The sequence below is a fragment of the Cherax quadricarinatus genome, chromosome 3 (genome assembly GCF_038502225.1).
Source record: "Cherax quadricarinatus isolate ZL_2023a chromosome 3, ASM3850222v1, whole genome shotgun sequence".
Taxonomy (NCBI): domain Eukaryota; kingdom Metazoa; phylum Arthropoda; class Malacostraca; order Decapoda; family Parastacidae; genus Cherax; species Cherax quadricarinatus.
Window position 1 is genome coordinate 67,924,900 of NC_091294.1, and position 19,839 is coordinate 67,944,738.

Genomic DNA, 19,839 nt, shown 5'->3' on the forward strand with positions numbered 1-19,839 from the left:
AGTATTTATGAGTATATATACGTCAAAAATGGTGGCTCGTAAGACGTGTATATACGACCAAAACAGTCAATGGGTTAAACACAGATAGTATAAGTTTTGAACATAAATTTCTGTTGTAGTAAATCTGTCATCATTGCACATTGCTTACTCAATTAAGTTTTAATACAAAATTGTGAATTCACCTATTACAAATAAATTATCTTAATAGCACTATTATGCACCCCCATGTTCATCATGTTGAGGTATTATACATAATAGGTTTATGGGCTGGGCCAGTGTGTTTTGATAGCTAAACAAATGGTAATATAGCCTCTCCTCACTTAGCAACATACAGTGGACCCCCAGTTTTTGTAATTAATCTGTTCCAGAGAAAGTGACTAAACCTGAATCTGGCAAATTCTGAATTAACTTTCCCCATGAATAATGGAAATCCAATTAATCTGTTCTCGATACTCAAAAGTATTAAAAAAATAATTTTTTTACGAGGATGGAGGTGTACTATTGTTTGAAAGGGGAATCCTCTTCCATAAAGACTTCAGGTACCAAGTCCTTTTCCGGGGTTACTTCTCTTCTTTGTTTTTTAATGCCACTAGGACCAGTGTGCACCACATAAAACAGATCCTGCAGCACACTGTGTATAATGAGAGAAAAAAACTGAAATCATGATTTTTCGATTAAAACAGCAACTTTGCAGTGTTTTTTCTTGAGAGGCACTGGACCCCTGTCACTCAAAAAAGTGTTCCAGAGAGCTCTGTATCTGGTGTTTCTTTAAAACTTCCCTAAAATGGGACACAAAAGTGTCATTGTACATGTTGCCAACATGACCTACAACAGCTTTGTCAGAGTGATGTTCATCCATAAATGTTTGCACCTTTGTCTACATTGTACAAATCTCCTTAATCTTTGAAGAAGGCACCTTCCTCCATCTTTCTTCCTCCTCTTCTGAAGCAATTTCCTGAGTTGTGGTCTGTTGCTGTTGCAGATGAAGCTCTTGCAGCTCTGTAGTGGTTAGCTCTTCATTGTGGTCCTCCACCAACTCTTCCACATCCTTGAAACTCGCATCCAATCCCATGGAATTCCCCAATGCCACAATACTTTCCACGACTGGCATAGGCTCCTCAGGGTCAGCCCCAAACCCTTCAAAATCCCTCTCTTGTACACATTGTGGCCACAATTTTCTCCAAGCTGAGTTCAAAGTCCTGGAAGTCACTCCCTCCCAAGCCTAACCAAGGTTTATGCAATGGAGGATATTGAAGTGATTTTTCCAGAACTCTCTTAGGGTAAATTCAGTGTCTGAGGTCACTTGAAAGCACTTTTGAAACACTGCTTTGGTGTATAGTTTTTTGAAATTTGAAATGACCTGCTGGTCCATGGGCTGGAGGAGAGGAGTGGTATTAGGGGGGCAAGAACTTCACTTTGATGAAATGAAACTCCTGCACCATTTGCTCTTCCAAGTCTGGAGGATGAGCAGGAGCATTGTCCATTACCAGGAGGCACTTGAGTTTCAATTTATTTTCCAGGAGGTATTTCTTCACACTGGGGCCAACCACATCATTGAACCAATCAAGGAAAATGTCCCTCATGACCCATGCCTTACTGTTTGCCTTCCACATCACACACAATTTACTTTTGGCGACACTGTTTTTCTTGAACGCTCTGGGATTTTCAGAGTGATACACCAGTAAAGGCTTCACTTTGAAATCCCTACTAGCATTACTGCAAAACATGAGAGTTAGCCTGTCTTTCATAGGCTTGTGTCCTGGGAGTGCCTTTTCCTCCTGAGTAATTTAGGTCCTCTTAGGCATTTTCTTCCAAAATGAACACTTGTTGGGGTTTGAATTTTTCAGCCTCTATGTATCCCTTGAATTCCTGAACATATTTTTCAGCCGCTATTTTGTCAGAACTGGCAGTCTCACCATGCCTTATCACATGTGTATGCCACTTTGATTCTTAAATCTGTCAAACCAGCCTTTGCTGGCCTTAAATTAACCAATATCAACACTAGTTCCAGGCATTATCTTTACGAGATCATGCAGCTGCCTTGCCTTTTCACAAATTATTGACTGCATAACACTATCTCCTGATAATTGTTTCTCATTGATAAGAACATAAGAAAGAAGGAGCACTGCAACAGGCCTACTGACCCATGCAGAACAGGTCCATGTCCCCCCCCCCTCCCTGGATTAGACCAATGACCCTCCCCCCGGATTAACCCAGTGGCCCACCCAGTCTGGTCACCTCCACTCAAGGATGGAGCACTGCACCAGACCCAGCAGCACAAGCTAGTCAGGTCCAACTCACACCCACCCACACCCACTCATATATTTATCTAACCTATCTTTAAAATTACACAACGTTTTAGCCTGAATAACGGTACTCGGGAGTTTGTTCCACTCACCCACAACTCTATTACCAAACCAGTGCTTTCCTATATCCTTCCTGAGTCTGAATTTTTCCAACTTAAAACCATTGCTATGAGTCCTGTCTTGGCTGGAAATTTTCAGCATGCTATTTACATCCCCTTTATTTATTCCTGTTTTCCATTTATACACCTCGATCATATCCCCCCTGATTCTACACCTTTCGAGAGAGTGCAGATTCAGGGCCCTCAGTCTATCCTCATAGGGAAGATTTCTGATACATGGGATCATCTTTGTCATCCTCCTCTGTATGTTTTCCAGAGCATTTATATCCATTCTGTAATACGGTGACCAGAACTGAGCAGCATAGTCTAAATGAGGCCTAACCAAGGATATACAGAGTTGAAGAACAACCTGAAAACTTCTATTATTTATACTTCTAGATATGAAGCCAAGAATTCTGTTAGCTTTATTGTGAACACTAATGCACTGTTGTCTTGGTTTTGATTACTGCTAACCAGAACTCCTAAATCCTTTTCGCAATCAGTAATATTAAGATCTACATTATTTAGTTTATATGTGGCATGGTTATTTAACTGTTCAACATTTAGAACTTTGCATTTGTCAATATTAAACTGCATCTGCCACTTCTCCGACCATTGCATTAGTCTATTCAAATCATCCTGGAGTGCTCTAGTGTCCTCATTAGAATGAATTGGACGGCCTATTTTGGTGTCATCAGCAAATTTGCTTATGTCACTATTTATTCCCTCATCTATGTCGTTTATGTAAATTGTGAACAACAACGGGCCCAACACTGACCCCTGAGGAACACCGCTTGTGACGTGCCCCCATTCTGATTTCTCTTCATTTATGCAAACTCGCTGCTGTCTATTTGTCAGCCATGCCTCTATCCAGGAAAAAATTTCTCCTATTCTGTGTGCCATAAGTTTCCTCAATAGCCTCTGGTGTAGAACTCTATTGAAAGCCTTACTGAAGTCCATATACACAATATCATATCATTACCATGATCTACCTCCTCAAGCACCTTAGTGAAAAAAGTTAGTAAATTCATAAGACAGGAACGCCCCTTTGTAAAACCGTGTTGAGATTCATTAATCACTCCACACCAAAAACAAAGTCTCCACATCTTCCAGTATTTGCGATCTCGGTTTTGCAAGCATGTTTACACCTTTCGCAACAACAGCTTTCTTGATTTTCTTTCTCTTGGCCACGATAGAAGCGATGGTTGTATAGGGTTTGTTATACAACCTGGCCAGCTCGGTGACACTCTCTCCACTTTCATATTTTACATTGATGTCTTTCTTGAATTCTGTAGTGTTTCTCACCCTCTTTACCAAAGGGCTGGCACTAGAAGCTTTCTTTGGGCACATGGTGGCTTATTTAGCAGTTATAAGCACTAAAAAGAATGGAATAATACAAAATGTAATGTATGAACGTGTGGGAGTGTCCTCACTGACTGATAAACAATGGCACACTGGCTGTAAATGGTGTGTCTGACCTCTCGGGCCATGCAGACACGTTCGGGATGTATGACTAGTACCGAGTTCAGTGACACTTACCGAGCCAGTATTTTGATGAAAAAACGTTACTTTTCTGAATATTATTGTGAGGGAAAAGTTCAATAGAGAGGAGTAGCGATATAGTAACAATAGTTTCATTGCCGGCTACTTGTTAAGGTAGGGTAAGTCAAGCTCCCGCTATTCCTGCCTTTTTTTCCCCCCTCCCCGAAAGTGATAGTTTCATTGCCAGCTACTTGTTAAGGTAGGGTAAGTCAAGCTCCCGCTATTCCCGCCTTTTTCCCCCACCCCGAAAGTGATAGTTTGACTGCCGGCTGCTTGTTAAGGTAGGGTCAGTCTAGCTCCCGCTATCCCTTCCCCTCCTTCTCCCCCCCCCCCCCCCCCCCCCCCCCCCGATAGGTGACGTGTTGGGCTCTGGTCCAAACAGTAATCACTAGACTCACAGCTCCCAGCACTACTGTAAGTACATGCCTGCCTTGTATTCTAGTGGATTTAATGGTTGAAAGCTTCACTTTTGACCAATAATAAACTTAGTCCTTTCAGTCTTGCTCTAAGTTGACTGTTGTAATAATCACCACGTCTTTTAGGTGTTGTACTTATCATGGAGAGTGATTTCTTAAGCAGTGGGTAACCTGTCTATCTTTCCAGCTTGGATGACAGAGAGGGTCACCTGTCAATCAACGAGTAGAACTGAAGGAGACGGACTAACTTCCTGAGACGTCCCATGATATAGATACTTGCCTGTGCACCTGTATGAAGTTGCAGGAGGTAACCCCTCATCATTGCAGTGGTAAAGAACCTGCTTTCCTGTCATCGGGATATAATACTCATGGCTATACTGTGAAGAACGAACCGGTGGGTTGTAACCAACACCTGCAACCCCCCCCCCCATCATCAGCAACGGCTACGATATCAACAGCACAGTGTCACCAACACCAGACACCCAAGTTTTAAATTAGCGTTGAATTCAGTTATCATTTATATTTTTAATTTTTCATTTTCTTTAACCCTTTCAGGGTCCAAGGCCCAAATCTGGAGTCACGCACCAGTGTCCAAGAATTTTCAAAAAAAAAATTTGTTATTTTTTCTTATGAAATCGTAGAGAATCTTTTTGTGAAGGTAATAAAACAAAAAGTACGAAATTTGGTGGAAAATTGACGAAATTATGCTCTCGCGAATTTTGATGTCTCAGCGATATTTACGAATCGGCGATTTTGCCGACTTTGACTCCCATTTTAGGCCAATTACATTATTCCAATCAACCAAATTCTTAGCTATTTCACTAGTATTACTTCTATTCTATCGATTGAGCACAAGAAATCGCCAACTCAACTGTTTCAATTACAAAATAAAGTGATCGGAAATTGTTAATTTGGCCAATTTAACACAAAGTTCAAAATATTCCAATTTCAAAATAGGGTCCAGAATGAACAATGTAGGTATTCCTGGAACTAAACTAACATTTCCTCTGTTCATTAGTTATGTTTTGAGGCTTTACAAATAAATTCCATTTTGATTTTTTATTCACATAATGAATTTTTATTCACACCAAAAAATAGAAGATTTACTGTTATGCAATATTGTAATAATTGTATAAATATCATCACCATATTTGTGAATGTATATTAGACCCACCAGCTGAAGTGTATTAGATGTGTGAGGTCGTTTGTTTACTCTTGAATATCGGCAAAAATTTAACATTTCTGCTACTTTGAGCTCAGTTTCAAGCCATTTCCTCTGCTAAAATCAATCAAAATCATCTCTGTTTATGTAATATGTCTTCCATTCTATCAAATGAGACCAAGAAATCGCAAATACAACTATAAAAAACATACGAAAAAACACTGCAAAGTTGCTGTTTTAATCGAAAAATCATGATTTCATTTTTTTTCTCTCATTATACACAGTGTGCTGCAGGATCTGTTTTATGTGGTGCACACATACCACATAGATGTATTCTCTCATATCTAGGCCCAAATTTACCACAGTTTATCAGAGTGAGCTGAGCTCATGACGTAGATCTACGGTTTGGACCCTGAACGTAAAGCCGTTGATCTACGGGACGGACCCTGAAAGGGTTAATGTAGGATCAGTATTTCATATTTAAGTGTTTTATATTTTCTAAATAATAAAGTGTTTATGTTTGTCAGTTTTTCTTTTTCTATGCATTAATTTTCCTGAGGAGGAGCCAGCCTTAGTAATACTGACTGAAGTTGTTACAGGGCTGAGTAAGCCTTCACAATTATGAAATCTGACGACGTAATCCTGGGGTCCACTGTACTTATTTATCAATGCCTCGGACTTACAGTGGGCTCTCTGACCAGTATTTATACCTAAATAATGTATATTAAATGAGTGGATTTCCTCAATTGAAAAATGTACCAGAAATGTTATAAATGGTGTAAAGGTGACATTAAAACAATATCAAAGGTGGTTGACACAGATCTACTACCATTATAGTATGTTTCTCATTTAGCGACAAATTTGTTTACCAGCAGGGTCTTAGGTCCCTATCTCTGTCGTTATGTGAGGAGAGGTTGTACTCTAGTAATAAACTATTTACAAGTTTGTGATTTGGAAACAGTCATATTGAGTTGTTTAGGCAGACATGAATTCAACTACAAAAACACTACTTTGTAGTTTATATGTGGTTATGAATTATTCAGGATTTACAGTATTAGCTTATGTAGTACAGTATTTTCAATAGGTAAAGTCAAGATGTTTTTCTACTATGGCTCCTGCTGGTATAATTTTTTGATATTTCTTGAGTATTTGTTCATGGGTTGTCTCAAAATTCATGATAGTAGTTCCTCTGGCAGAATTTACTTTTAACTGAAGTCTACATCAGTTGGTAGTGACAATGTACCTGTAGCCCAACTGATGCTGGGCAGTATTGATATCTAGGAGTATGCTGATCTTGTTGGATGTACTATTAACATGATAGATGGACTGATGGGTGTCAGTCTCCCTCAATCTCAGTTGAAGACTTTTTCTTATTATTGACCTCAACTAATGGATAGCCCAGAGTTGTAATCTGCTCTTTCCTTGAAAGGTTACATCTGTGCTAATTTATCAGCTTTGTCTTGCATTTGAAGACCAATATGAAATAGAATCCAGCAAATTGTTCTATCTCCATTGTCTACCATTTTACCATACCTGTGTCTGGCATGAAGTCTTAGATACAGTTTCTGTGTTCAGCAAGTTCATTGTTATAGATTGCCTGCTCTTGATATTTATATCTTAATATTAGTAGGTAAAATGGTAATGGTCTTCTTCCTTTCTGCAGATTCTCTTGCAAAGTATTTCTTAGCATCAACCAGTTCAAGGCAATGTTATCTTTTATACAGCTGTGGAGGAAAGGAATAACTTGCCTAGTGATGTCCTAGCCAGTTATTGTATATGTTGATAATTCTGAGAATCATTGCTACCACAGCTCAGAATAGGCATCCTAAATTGGAAAGGAAATACGTATAGTGCTTAACTGCCATTTGCAAGAGGAAAACCCACCACATGTCTACACCATTCAAAATGGTGTCTGATATTTCTTTCTCACCCCGTAAAGAGCTACCAATGGATATTGGAGGTTTTTCCAGGTGGAACTGGATAAGTGAGGCTAGTCTCTTGATAACTTTCATCACCTTATAGGAACAGTACCAGTACTTCCTCATCCCCATGGATCGTTGAACAGTTGCCAACCGGAATTGAGGGGATTGGGTTTTTGATCCTGCAGCAGTACCAATGTCCATGAGGTAGCAGCTGGTCAGCATTCAGATGAATGAGGGATCAATATCTGGTGCAAAAGCTCTCGCTTCACACAGTGTGGGTCTGGGTTTGATTCCCGGCAAAGGAGTGGAAACATTGGGTGAGTGTCCTTACACTGGTTGTCCATGTTCACCCATCAGTAATAGTGGGTACCTGGGTGTTAGTCTTCTGGTGTGGGTTGCATCCTGGGAAAACTGACCTAGCTTGCTTGAAATACTGTGCATAACAAGTGACTTTCTATATAGTAGTATGTCATTTACTCACCTATGTACTCCCACATCATAACTGAAACAATCACATTGAACCTTTTATCCATTGTTGACAGGAATATAGTTGAATCATTGTTTTTCACAAAAGCATTTTAGAATACAGTATAAATACGTATATCTTTGTATTATACAAATTTTGATTCATTTATAATTAATATTCTACTGTACAATTATGAAATAATTACTTTCCTACTGTACAACTATGATATACTATTTCTTAGTATTAAGTAGAATGTAAGCCAATAATGCTAAGTTGGCCCATAATGCCTAGGCATAATAGAGGCTCTCTCTGCATTGGAACCCACTATTGTATATACACAGTCTCAATGTACTGTTTGCAAAGACATTATATAAATAAATAAATAAATAAATTGATGTCTGCAAGGCCTGTATACCTTGTGCATGTACTTGTAAAAATAAAGATATTATTATTATTATTATTATTATTATTATTATTATTATTATTATTATTATTATTATTAAGAGAGTGGTGAAGCAATGTAAAAAGAGAGCAAATGAGAGAGTGGGTGAGATGTTATCAACAAACTTTGTTGAAAATAAGAAAAAGTTTTGGAGTGAGATTAACAAGTTAAGGAAGCCTAGAGATCAAATGGATTTGTCAGTTAAAAATAGGAGAGGAGAGTTATTAAATGGAGAGTTAGAGGTATTGGGAAGATGGAGGGAATATTTTGAGGAATTGCTAAATGTTGATGAAGATAGGGAAGCTGTGATTTTGTGTATAGGGCAAGGAGGAATAACATCTTGTAGGAGTGAGGAAGAGCCAGTTGTGAGTGTGGGGGAAGTTCGTGAGGCAGTAGGTAAAATGAAAGGGGGTAAGGCAGCCGGGATTGATGGGATAAAGATAAAAATGTTAAAAGCAGGTGGGGATATAGTTTTGGAGTGGTTGGTGCAATTATTTAATAAATGTATGGAAGAGGGTAAGGTACCTAGGGATTGGCAGAGAGCATGCATAGTTCCTTTGTATAAAGGCAAAGGGGACAAAAGAGAGTGCAAAAATTATAGGAGGATAAGTCTGTTGAGTATACCTGGTAAAGTGTATGGTAGAGTTATTATTGAAAGAATTAAGAGTAAGATGGAGAATAGGATAGCAGATGAACAAGGAGGCTTTAGGAAAGGTAGGGGATGTGTGGACCAGGTGTTTACAGTGAAACATATAAGTGAACAGTATTTAGATAAGGCTAAAGAGGTCTTTGTGGCATTTATGGATTTGGAAAAGGCATGTGACAGGGTAGGTAGTAGGTTGGTAAACAGCAACCACCCAGGGAAGTACTACCGTCCTGCCAGATGACTGTGAAACAAAAACCTGTAACTGTTTTGCATGATGGTAGGATTGCTGGTTTCTTTTTCTGTCTCATAAACACGCTAGATAACAGGGATATTTTGCTACTCCTACTTACACTTTGGTCACACTTCACAGACACGCACATGCATATATATATATACATACATCTAGGTTTTTCTCCCTTTTTCTAAATAGCTCTTGTCCTTTTTATTTCTTCTATTGTCCATGGGGAAGTGGAAAAGAATCTTTCCTCCGTAAGCCATGCGTGTCGTATGAGGCGACTAAAATGCCGGGAGCAATGGGCTAGTAACCCCTTCTCCTGTATACATTTACTAAAAAAGAGAAGAAGAAAAACTTTATAAAACTGGGTTGCTTAAATGTGCGTGGATGTAGTGCGGATGACAAGAAACAGATGATTGCTGATGTTATGAATGAAAAGAAGTTGGATGTCCTGGCTCTAAGCGAAACAAAGCTGAAGGGGGTAGGAGAGTTTCAGTGGGGGGAAATAAATGGGATTAAATCTGGAGTATCTGAGAGAGTTAGAGCAAAGGAAGGGGTAGCAGTAATGTTAAATGATCAGTTATGGAAGGAGAAAAGAGAATATGAATGTGTAAATTCAAGAATTATGTGGATTAAAGTAAAGGTTGGATGCGAGAAGTGGGTCATAATAAGCGTGTATGCACCTGGAGAAGAGAGGAATGCAGAGGAGAGAGAGAGATTTTGGGAGATGTTAAGTGAATGTATAGGAGCCTTTGAACCAAGTGAGAGAGTAATTGTGGTAGGGGACCTGAATGCTAAAGTAGGAGAAACTTTTAGAGAGGGTGTGGTAGGTAAGTTTGGGGTGCCAGGTGTAAATGATAATGGGAGCCCTTTGATTGAACTTTGTGTAGAAAGGGGTTTAGTTATAGGTAATACATATTTTAAGAAAAAGAGGATAAATAAGTATACAAGATATGATGTAGGGCGAAATGACAGTAGTTTGTTGGATTATGTATTGGTAGATAAAAGACTGCTGAGTAGACTTCAGGATGTACATGTTTATAGAGGGGCCACAGATATATCAGATCACTTTCTAGTTGTAGCTACACTGAGAGTAAAAGGTAGATGGGATACAAGGAGAATAGAAGCATCAGGGAAGAGAGAGGTGAAGGTTTATAAACTAAAAGAGGAGGCAGTTAGGGTAAGATATAAACAGCTATTGGAGGATAGATGGGCAAATGTGAGCATAGGCAATGGGGTCGAAGAGGTATGGGGTAGGATTAAAAATGTAGTGTTAGAGTGTTCAGCAGAAGTTTGTGGTTACAGGAAAGTGGGTGCAGGAGGGAAGAGGAGCGATTGGTGGAATGATGATGTAAAGAGAGTAGTAAGGGAGAAAAAGTTAGCATATGAGAAGTTTTTACAAAGTAGAGGTGATGCAAGGAGGGAAGAGTATATGGAGAAAAAGAGAGAGGTTAAGAGAGTGGTGAAGCAATGTAAAAAGAGAGCAAATGAGAGAGTGGGTGAGATGTTATCAACAAATTTTGTTGAAAATAAGAAAAAGTTTTGGAGTGAGATTAACAAGTTAAGAAAGCCTAGAGAACAAATGGATTTGTCAGTTAAAAATAGGAGAGGAGAGTTATTAAATGGAGAGTTAGAGGTATTGGGAAGATGGAGGGAATATTTTGAAGAATTGTTAAATGTTGATGAAGATAGGGAAGCTGTGATTTCGTGTATAGGGCAAGGAGGAATAACATCTTGTAGGAGTGAGGAAGAGCCAGTTGTGAGTGTGGGGGAAGTTCGTGAGGCAGTAGGCAAAATGAAAGGTGGTAAGGCAGCCGGGATTGATGGGATAAAGATAGAAATGTTAAAAGCAGGTGGGGATATAGTTTTGGAGTGGTTGGTGCAATTATTTAATAAATGTATGGAAGAGGGTAAGGTACCTAGGGATTGGCAGAGAGCATGCATAGTTCCTTTGTATAAAGGCAAAGGGGATAAAAGAGAGTGCAAAAATTATAGGGGGATAAGTCTGTTGAGTGTACCTGGTAAAGTGTATGGTAGAGTTATAATTGAAAGAATTAAGAGTAAGACGGAGAATAGGATAGCAGATGAACAAGGAGGCTTTAGGAAAGGTAGGGGGTGTGTGGACCAGGTGTTTACAGTGAAACATATAAGTGAACAGTATTTAGATAAGGCTAAAGAGGTCTTTGTGGCATTTATGGATTTGGAAAAGGCGTATGACAGGGTGGATAGGGGGGCGATGTGGCAGATGTTGCAAGTGTATGGTGTAGGAGGTAGGTTACTGAAAGCAGTGAAGAGTTTTTACGAGGATAGTGAGGCTCAAGTTAGAGTATGTAGGAAAGAGGGAAATTTTTTCCCTGTAAAAGTAGGCCTTAGACAAGGATGTGTGATGTCACCGTGGTTGTTTAATATATTTATAGATGGGGTTGTAAGAGAAGTAAATTCGAGGGTCTTGGCAAGAGGCGTGGAGTTAAAAGATAAAGAATCACACACAAAGTGGGAGTTGTCACAGCTGCTCTTTGCTGATGACACTGTCCTCTTGGGAGATTCTGAAGAGAAGTTGCAGAGATTGGTGGATGAATTTGGTAGGGTGTGCAAAAGAAGAAAATTAAAGGTGAATACAGGAAAGAGTAAGGTTATGAGGATAACAAAAAGATTAGGTGATGAAAGATTGAATATCAGATTGGAGGGAGAGAGTATGGAGGAGGTGAACGTATTCAGATATTTGGGAGTGGACGTGTCAGCGGATGGGTCTATGAAAGATGAGGTGAATCATAGAATTGATGAGGGAAAAAGAGTGAGTGGTGCACTTAGGAGTCTGTGGAGACAAAGAACTTTGTCCTTGGAGGCAAAGAGGGGAATGTATGAGAGTATAGTTTTACCAACGCTCTTATATGGGTGTGAAGCGTGGGTGATGAATGTTGCAGCGAGGAGAAGGCTGGAGGCAGTGGAGATGTCATGTCTGAGGGCAATGTGTGGTGTGAATATAATGCAGAGAATTCGTAGTTTGGAAGTTAGGAGGAGGTGCGGGATTACCAAAACTGTTGTCCAGAGGGCTGAGGAAGGGTTGTTGAGGTGGTTCGGACATGTAGAGAGAATGGAGCGAAACAGAATGACTTCAAGAGTGTATCAGTCTGTAGTGGAAGGAAGGCAGGGTAGGGGTCGGCCTAGGAAAGGTTGGAGGGAGGGGGTAAAGGAGGTTTTGTGTGCGAGGGGCTTGGACTTCCAGGAGGCATGCATGAGCGTGTTTGATAGGAGTGAATGGAGACAAATGGTTTTTAATACTTGACGTGCTGTTGGAGTGTGAGCAAAGTAACATTTATGAAGGGATTCAGGGAAACCGGCAGGCCGGACTTGAGTCCTGGAGATGGGAAGTACAGTGCCTGCACTCTGATGGAGGGGTGTTAATGTTGCAGTTTAAAAACTGTAGTGTAAAGCACCCTTCTGGCAAGACAGTGATGGAGTGAATGATGGTGAAAGTTTTTCTTTTTCGGGCCACCCTGCCTTGGTGGGAATCGGCCAGTGTGATAATAAAAAAAAAAAAAAAAATGTGACAGGGTGGATAGGGGGGCAATGTGGCAGATGTTGCAGGTGTATGGTGTAGGAGGTAGGTTACCGAAAGCAGTGAAGAGTTTTTACGAGGATAGTGAGGCTCAAGTTAGAGTATGTAGGAAAGAGGGAAATAATTTCCCAGTAAAAGTAGGCCTTAGACAAGGATGTGTGATGTCACTGTGGTTGTATAATATATTTATAGATGGGGTTGTAAGAGAAGTAAATGCGAGGGTCTTGGCAAGAGGCGTGGAGTTAAAAGATAAAGAATCACACATAAAGTGGGAGTTGTCACAGTTGCTCTTTGCTGATGACACTGTGCTCTTGGGAGATTCTGAAGAGAAACTGCAGAGGTTGGTGGATGAATTTGGTAGGGTGTGCAAAAGAAGAAAATTAAAAGTGAATACAGGAAAGAGTAAGGTAATGAGGATAACAAAAAGATTAGGTGATGAAAGATTGGATATCAGATTGGAGGGAGAGAGTATGGAGGAGGTGAATGTATTCAGATATTTGGGAGTGGACGTGTCAGCGGATGGGTCTATGAAAGATGAGGTGAATCATAGAATTGATGAGGGGAAAAGGGTGAGTGGTGCACTTAGGAGTCTGTGGAGACAAAGAACTTTGTCCCTGGAGGCAAAGAGGGGAATGTATGAGAGTAGAGTTTTACCAACGCTCTTATATGGGTGTGAAGCATGGGTGATGAATGTTGCAGCGAGAAGGCTGGAGGGAATGGAGATGTCATGTCTGAGGGCAATGTGTTGTGTGAATATAATGCAGAAAATTCATAGTTTGGAAGTTAGGAGGTGCGGGATTACCAAAACTGTTGTCCAGAGGGCTGAGGAAGGGTTGTTGAGGTGGTTCGGACATGTAGAGAGAATGGAGCGAAACAGAGTGACTTCAAGAGTGTATCAGTCTGTAGTGGAAGGAAGGCGGGGTAGGGGTCGGCCTAGGAAAGGTTGGAGGGAGGGGGTAAAGGAGGTTTTGTGTGCGAGGGGCTTTAACTTCCAGCAGGCATGCGTGAGCGTGTTTGATAGGAGTGAATGGAGACAAATGGTTTTTAATACTTGACGTGCTGTTGGAGTGTGAGCAAAGTAACATTTATGAAGGGGTTCAGGGAAACCGGCAGGCCGGACTTGAGTCCTGGAGATGGGAAGTACAGTGTCTGCACTCTGAAGGAGGGGTGTTAATGTTGCAGTTTAAAAACTGTAGTGTAAAGCACCCTTCTGGCAAGACAGTGATGGAGTGAATGATGGTGGAAGTTTTTCTTTTTCGGGCCACCCTGCCTTGGTGGGAGTCGGCCAGTGTGATAATAAAAAAATAAAAATTATTATTATTATTATTATTATTATTATTATTATTATTATTATTTATTATTCTTAAAAATGGTTATCTTAACAGTGATTCTGACTGGACAAACTTTGGAAAAGTGAGCATCTTCCATATTACCAGGATTACTATCAATGTGGAATGGGATACTAATTATTATGCAAGACTACATTATCATACTAATTGTTGTGTATATATAAACACTACCGTATCAACAACACTGTGTAAACACTGTATCTAACGCACTGTAACACTTTCACAGGAAATATTTAACAATAAAGGCATAAATGCAAAGTATCAGCAATAATCCAATTAATGTATGAATATACGTATGTAATCTGAATACCTGTCTCTTGTTGATTATTAATTCAGTGTTTACTTCCATAGAATTTTGCTACATGTACAGTATATATTCAAACACTAAAGGAAGGCAGGACTTGTAAAATGTTTTTGTGAATATGCACAATATTCTCATGATTAGCAGTTTTTTTTTAATTAAGGTAATTTGTTTTTGTTTTCTCTATTAATAGGTAATCTATTCTCAAGTTTGCTGAGACTTTTCCCCTGGAGATGACTAGGGACTCAGGACTGTAATCAGGATCCTCAGTAAGCAATGTAAGTGGTAAGGTAACAAATAATATATTGTCTTTTCTCTTTTGTACATGTATGAGATCCCTTGCTTTAGAGATTACTGCACCTCTACCCCATTATCAGATCACTACTGCGTATATACTGTACGTATTTAAATTTTGCCAGCATACTTCACATAATTATGTAAAACACAATTGATAAAAAGGTGTCTTTTGCTCATTATTCTGTGCACATTTCCTTTATTAATGCACTAATTAGAATACAAGTCATAATATTGTGGTTGGAATAATACAATGTATAATTAATCCACACATTGTAGATGAGATGATGTTTTGCTGAAATTATATATGTACTATATATGCTACACAAAATGCCTATATTCAAACCCCTAAACCTACATTTTAGTGCCATGCATATACAGTATACCTCTGTTTCTTTCACATCTTTAGAACTAAATATGAGACATTATCAGAATTTTTACTGCTGCTCAATTTTAAGTTGGTACTGATACCATTAAAATTAACTGATACCCACCAGTAATGATATCAACTGTACTTTCGCACACTTCTGTTTACAGCTGTTATCTTGATACGTTGCTAAGGCACTTCTAGAAAATTATAACTGATTTTCACACAGTTGAGTTACTTAGTTCTTTTAACTTTTAAGGTTTAAGTAAGAATACGTATATTACAAGGGCCCCAATGGATATAAGTCGCTTTCTGACTTTTTTTTTGGGGGGGTTATTGTAGGTAATTTACACTATGTATAACAATTGTACTTATATATACCTGTGCCTAAATAAAATTACTTGCTTACTAGCACACAGCTCTTTGATATTCCTTGTGCTTATCTGAAAATCTATAGAAATTCAATGCAACTTAGTGTCAAAAATATTGGATCAACTTGCCAGATAAAGTAAACAATTATCTTGTCCAAAGAATTGAAACAAAAACGGTGTGTTTAATTGGTCGATTCTTATAACACCATGTATTTCCATAAAATTGTTTAAAGTACAGCAATTTTGAAATTACCATTTGATTTATATGCCTAACTTATGATTTTCACCATATTTAAAAGTGCTCCTCAGTTTTAATTTTAAACATACCCCTAAGCTTTATCACATCATTACCATTATATTTTACTCTTTGTTCCACTTGTATCAAAATTTTTCTCTCCCATCCGGTAATTAAATTAACACAGTGAGGGTCTGGGTTTGATTCCTGGCGAAGGTAGAAACATTGGGCGTGTTTCCTTACACCAGATGTCTATGTTCTCCATCAGTAAAATGGGTACCTGAGTGTTAATCGATTGGTGTGGGTCGCATCCTGGGACAGAACTGACATAATTTGCCAGAAATGCTCTGCATAACAAGCGGTTTCTATGTAGTAGTATGTCATTGATGTCAGCTGGAACTGTATACCTTGTACATGTACTTGCAGAAACAAAGATATTATTTGTTTATACGTATTTACAGTGGAACCTTGACTTAGGAGGGACCCGGACAACTTACGAGTTTTTTGAGGTACGAGCCGTCCGTGTCGATTTTTTGTTCTGAGTTATGAGCCAACATTTGAGTGACAAGCCAGCTTCCCCCTCCCTCTTCCCCCTCAACCCAAAACCTGGACACCTCGCTTGTTTATCTATGATTTCATGCTTTAATTCCATGGAAATCATTCTCTTTTTTTTCTTAGCAATAATAATAATAATATACAGTGGACCCCCGAGTTTCGTGATTAATCCGTTCCAGAGAGCCTGCCGAAAGTCAAAATTCACGAAACTCGAAACCATTTTCCCCATAAGAAATAATGGAATTAAAATTAATCCGTTCCAGACACCCAAAAATATTAAAATAAAATATTTTTTTTCAAATTAAATAAAGATTTATATACTGAAATCAATGAGAAATCAAGTACATACATATAAAAAATAATAACATTACAGTTACCTTTACTGAAGACTTCTGGGTGGATGGAAGATGGGAGGAGGAGATAGGAGGAAGGTGTACACTATTGTTTGGAAGGAGAATCTCCTTCCATTAGGACTTTAGGTAGCAAGTCCTTATCTGGGGTTACTTCCCTTCTTTTAATGCCACTGGGAACAACTTGAGAGTCACTGGACCCCTGTCGCACAAAATATCTGTCCAGAGAGGTCTTTTTCTGGCGTTTCTTTAAGATTTCCCTGAAGTGGGACACAACACTGTCATTGTACATGTTGCAGATATGGCTTGTTTCAGCCTGGTCAGGGTGATACTTTTCAACAAAACTTTGCAACTCATTCCACATTCCACACATGTCCTTAACCCTTAAATGGTCCAAACGTATATATACGTTTTTTCAACATCTGAAAGTATATGTAAAAAAATGTAGATCTTTTTTGTTTTGCATTTGAAAACTTGTAAAAAAAACTTTTATCTATATATTTTTTTTGTTATATTTGAAAATATGTAAAAAAAAGTAGATCTACTTTTGTAGCACTACGAATTTGAACGTCGATCTGTTTGGACCATTTAACCCTTTGAGGGTTTTTGTCGTACTAGTACGTCTTACGCGTAGGGGTTTTTGACGTACTAGTACTCATAAATTCTAGCGGCCTCAAATCTAGTGGGAGAAAGCTGGTAGGCCTTCATATGAAAGAATGGGTCTATGTGGTCAGTGTGCACAGTCTAAAAAAAATCCTGCAGCACACAGTGCATAATGAGAAAAAAAAAACTTTGACCATTTTTTTTTAATAAATCAGCGACTTTGCAGTGTATTTTCGTATTGTATTTATTGTTGTATTCTAGTTTTCTTGGTCTCATTTTATAGAATGGAAGACATATTACAGAAATAGAGATGATTTTGACCGGTTTTACAAAGAAAGTTGCCTTGAAATTGAGCTCAAAGTAGCAGAAATGTTCGATTTTTACCAAACTTCAAAAGTAAAAAAATCGTGCCAAGCGTGCAATACACGTCAACTGGTGAGTCTAATATTCTTTCACAAGTGCACCAATAATATTTATACCATTTTTTACACTAATGCAGTAGTCTGCATAACAGTAAATCTTATATTTTTTGTGAAAATAAAAATTCAAAGTGGAAAGCAAAAGAATATAAGAGGGGCCTTGAGACGTGAATAATGACTAGAGGAAATGTCATTTTAGTGCCAGGAATGTCTTTCTTGTTTATTCTGGACCCTATTCGGAAATTGGCATCTTTTGAAATTTGTGTGAAATTGGCAAAATTGCTAAATTCTGACCACTGTACTGGATAGTTGAATTTCATAAATGAGTGGTTTCTTGCACCCATTCGATAGAAAAAATGGAGTTCTAGCGAAATATTCATGTTTTTTGTCGACCAGGACAGTGAAATTGGCCGAAAATGGGGCTCAAAGTCTGCAGAATCGCCGATGCGTAAACATCGCCGAGACCGCTAACTTTGCGAGAGCATAATTCCGTAAGTTTTCATTCAAATTTCAAACTTTTGGTGTCTTTATGATCGGGAAAAGATTCTCGATCTTTCCATAAGAAAAAATAATTTTTTTTTTTTTTAAATTTGGCCGACCCTGAGAACGAGTTTCGGAGAGGGCCTGTCGACCCTCAAAGGGTTAAGGGTTAATCACTGAAGAAGGAACCTCCTTCACTCTCTTTTCTTCCTCCTTGAAGCAAGTTCCTCGGCTGTGGTCTGATGCTGTTCCAGTTGAAGCTCTTGCAGTTCGTCAGTGGTTAGCTCTTCCCTGTGGTCCTCCACCAACTCTTCCACATCCCCGACACTCACCTCCAACCCCATGGACTTGCCCAATGCCACAACACCTTCCACAACAGGCAGAGGGCCAGCAGGGACAGGGTCTGCCTCAAACCCTTCAAAATCCCTCTGGATCATGTTCCTCACTTTATTTACCAAAAGGCTTGCACTAGCTTTCCTTGGGTCCATGCTGACTTACTTAGCAGTTGCAAGCACAAAAAAACAATGGATTATTATGAAATGTATTGTATGAACCCACGGGGTGATGATTAGGTGTTGGTAAACAATAGCACACTGAGCGTGAATGGCGTGGAAGACTGGCTTGGTGTGCACAGTGACGGGCGGATGGATACCGGACGGTCGCTGAAACACGAGTCTAATCACAAAACTCGAGGCCAAATTTTGCCAAAATAACTTGCCGAAGGTCGAATTTCACGAAACTCGATGCTGCCGAAACTCGAGGGTCCACTGTATTAATAATAGTATAATATTATTACACTCAGGTCACTCAGTCAGTCAGTCAAGTTACTCAGTAAGTCAATCAAGTTACTCAATAAGTCAGTCCAGTCATTCAGTAAGTCAGTCATTTAGTCACACAAACTCATGTTAACCTCTTTTTCTGTGTACAAAGTAACACTTCATTTACAGCTACAGGTTATCTCTTGTCTAATATCTTTGTTAATTCTAAGACTCAAGTGCTTATACCTCTTAGTGCTACTTTCAGCAACACTAGTATGGCAGATACAAGATATAGTAATTAAAATATAACGCAATTAACAAACATAGCTACCTCGTAGCAAAGAAACACTGGACACGTATGAATTATGAATGTTGGGATGGCAGGGGGTGGTGTCTGGGTGTGATAGGGGATCGGGGGGTGTCAGGGAGTGGTAGGGGATGGCTCCCCTGCTGCTACACAACAAGGTGGCCGCTTGAGCAGAAGAGAATTTTTTTTTTCTTCCCATAAACTGAACCATGTTAAATTAATTATACAACATATTACATAAAATTGTGCAGCAATTCTTCAGTGGCGGTCTACTGTATTATTATAATAACGATAGAGCTTCAGTTCCCTAAATTAATAATAACAATAATAATAATAATGATAGAGCTTCAGTTCCCTAAATTAATAATAACAATAATAATAATAATAATGATAGAGCTTCAGTTCCCTAAATTAATAATAACAATAATAATAATAATGATAGAGCTTCAGTTCCCTAAATTAATAATAACAATAATAATAATAATGAACATTAAAATGGTATAAAATACCGACAGATTGTTAGGTAAGACACATATGCAACAGTTAGGTATCTTTATTTCGAAACGTTTCGCCTACACAGTAGGCTTCTTCAGTCGAGTACAGAAAAGTTGATAGAAGCAGAAGATACTTGAAGACGATGTAATCAGTCCATCACC

General features: G+C 38.9%; 1 protein-coding gene across 1 annotated transcript in view; it reads left to right on the forward strand.

Moving 5' to 3' along the window:
* Stlk (Ste20-like kinase) overlaps positions 1-19,839 on the forward strand; it is a gene marked incomplete in the record, with an annotated part of 179,338 nt that overhangs the window by 28,765 nt on the left and 130,734 nt on the right. The window contains 1 exon segment of the mRNA XM_053800467.2: positions 14,638-14,722.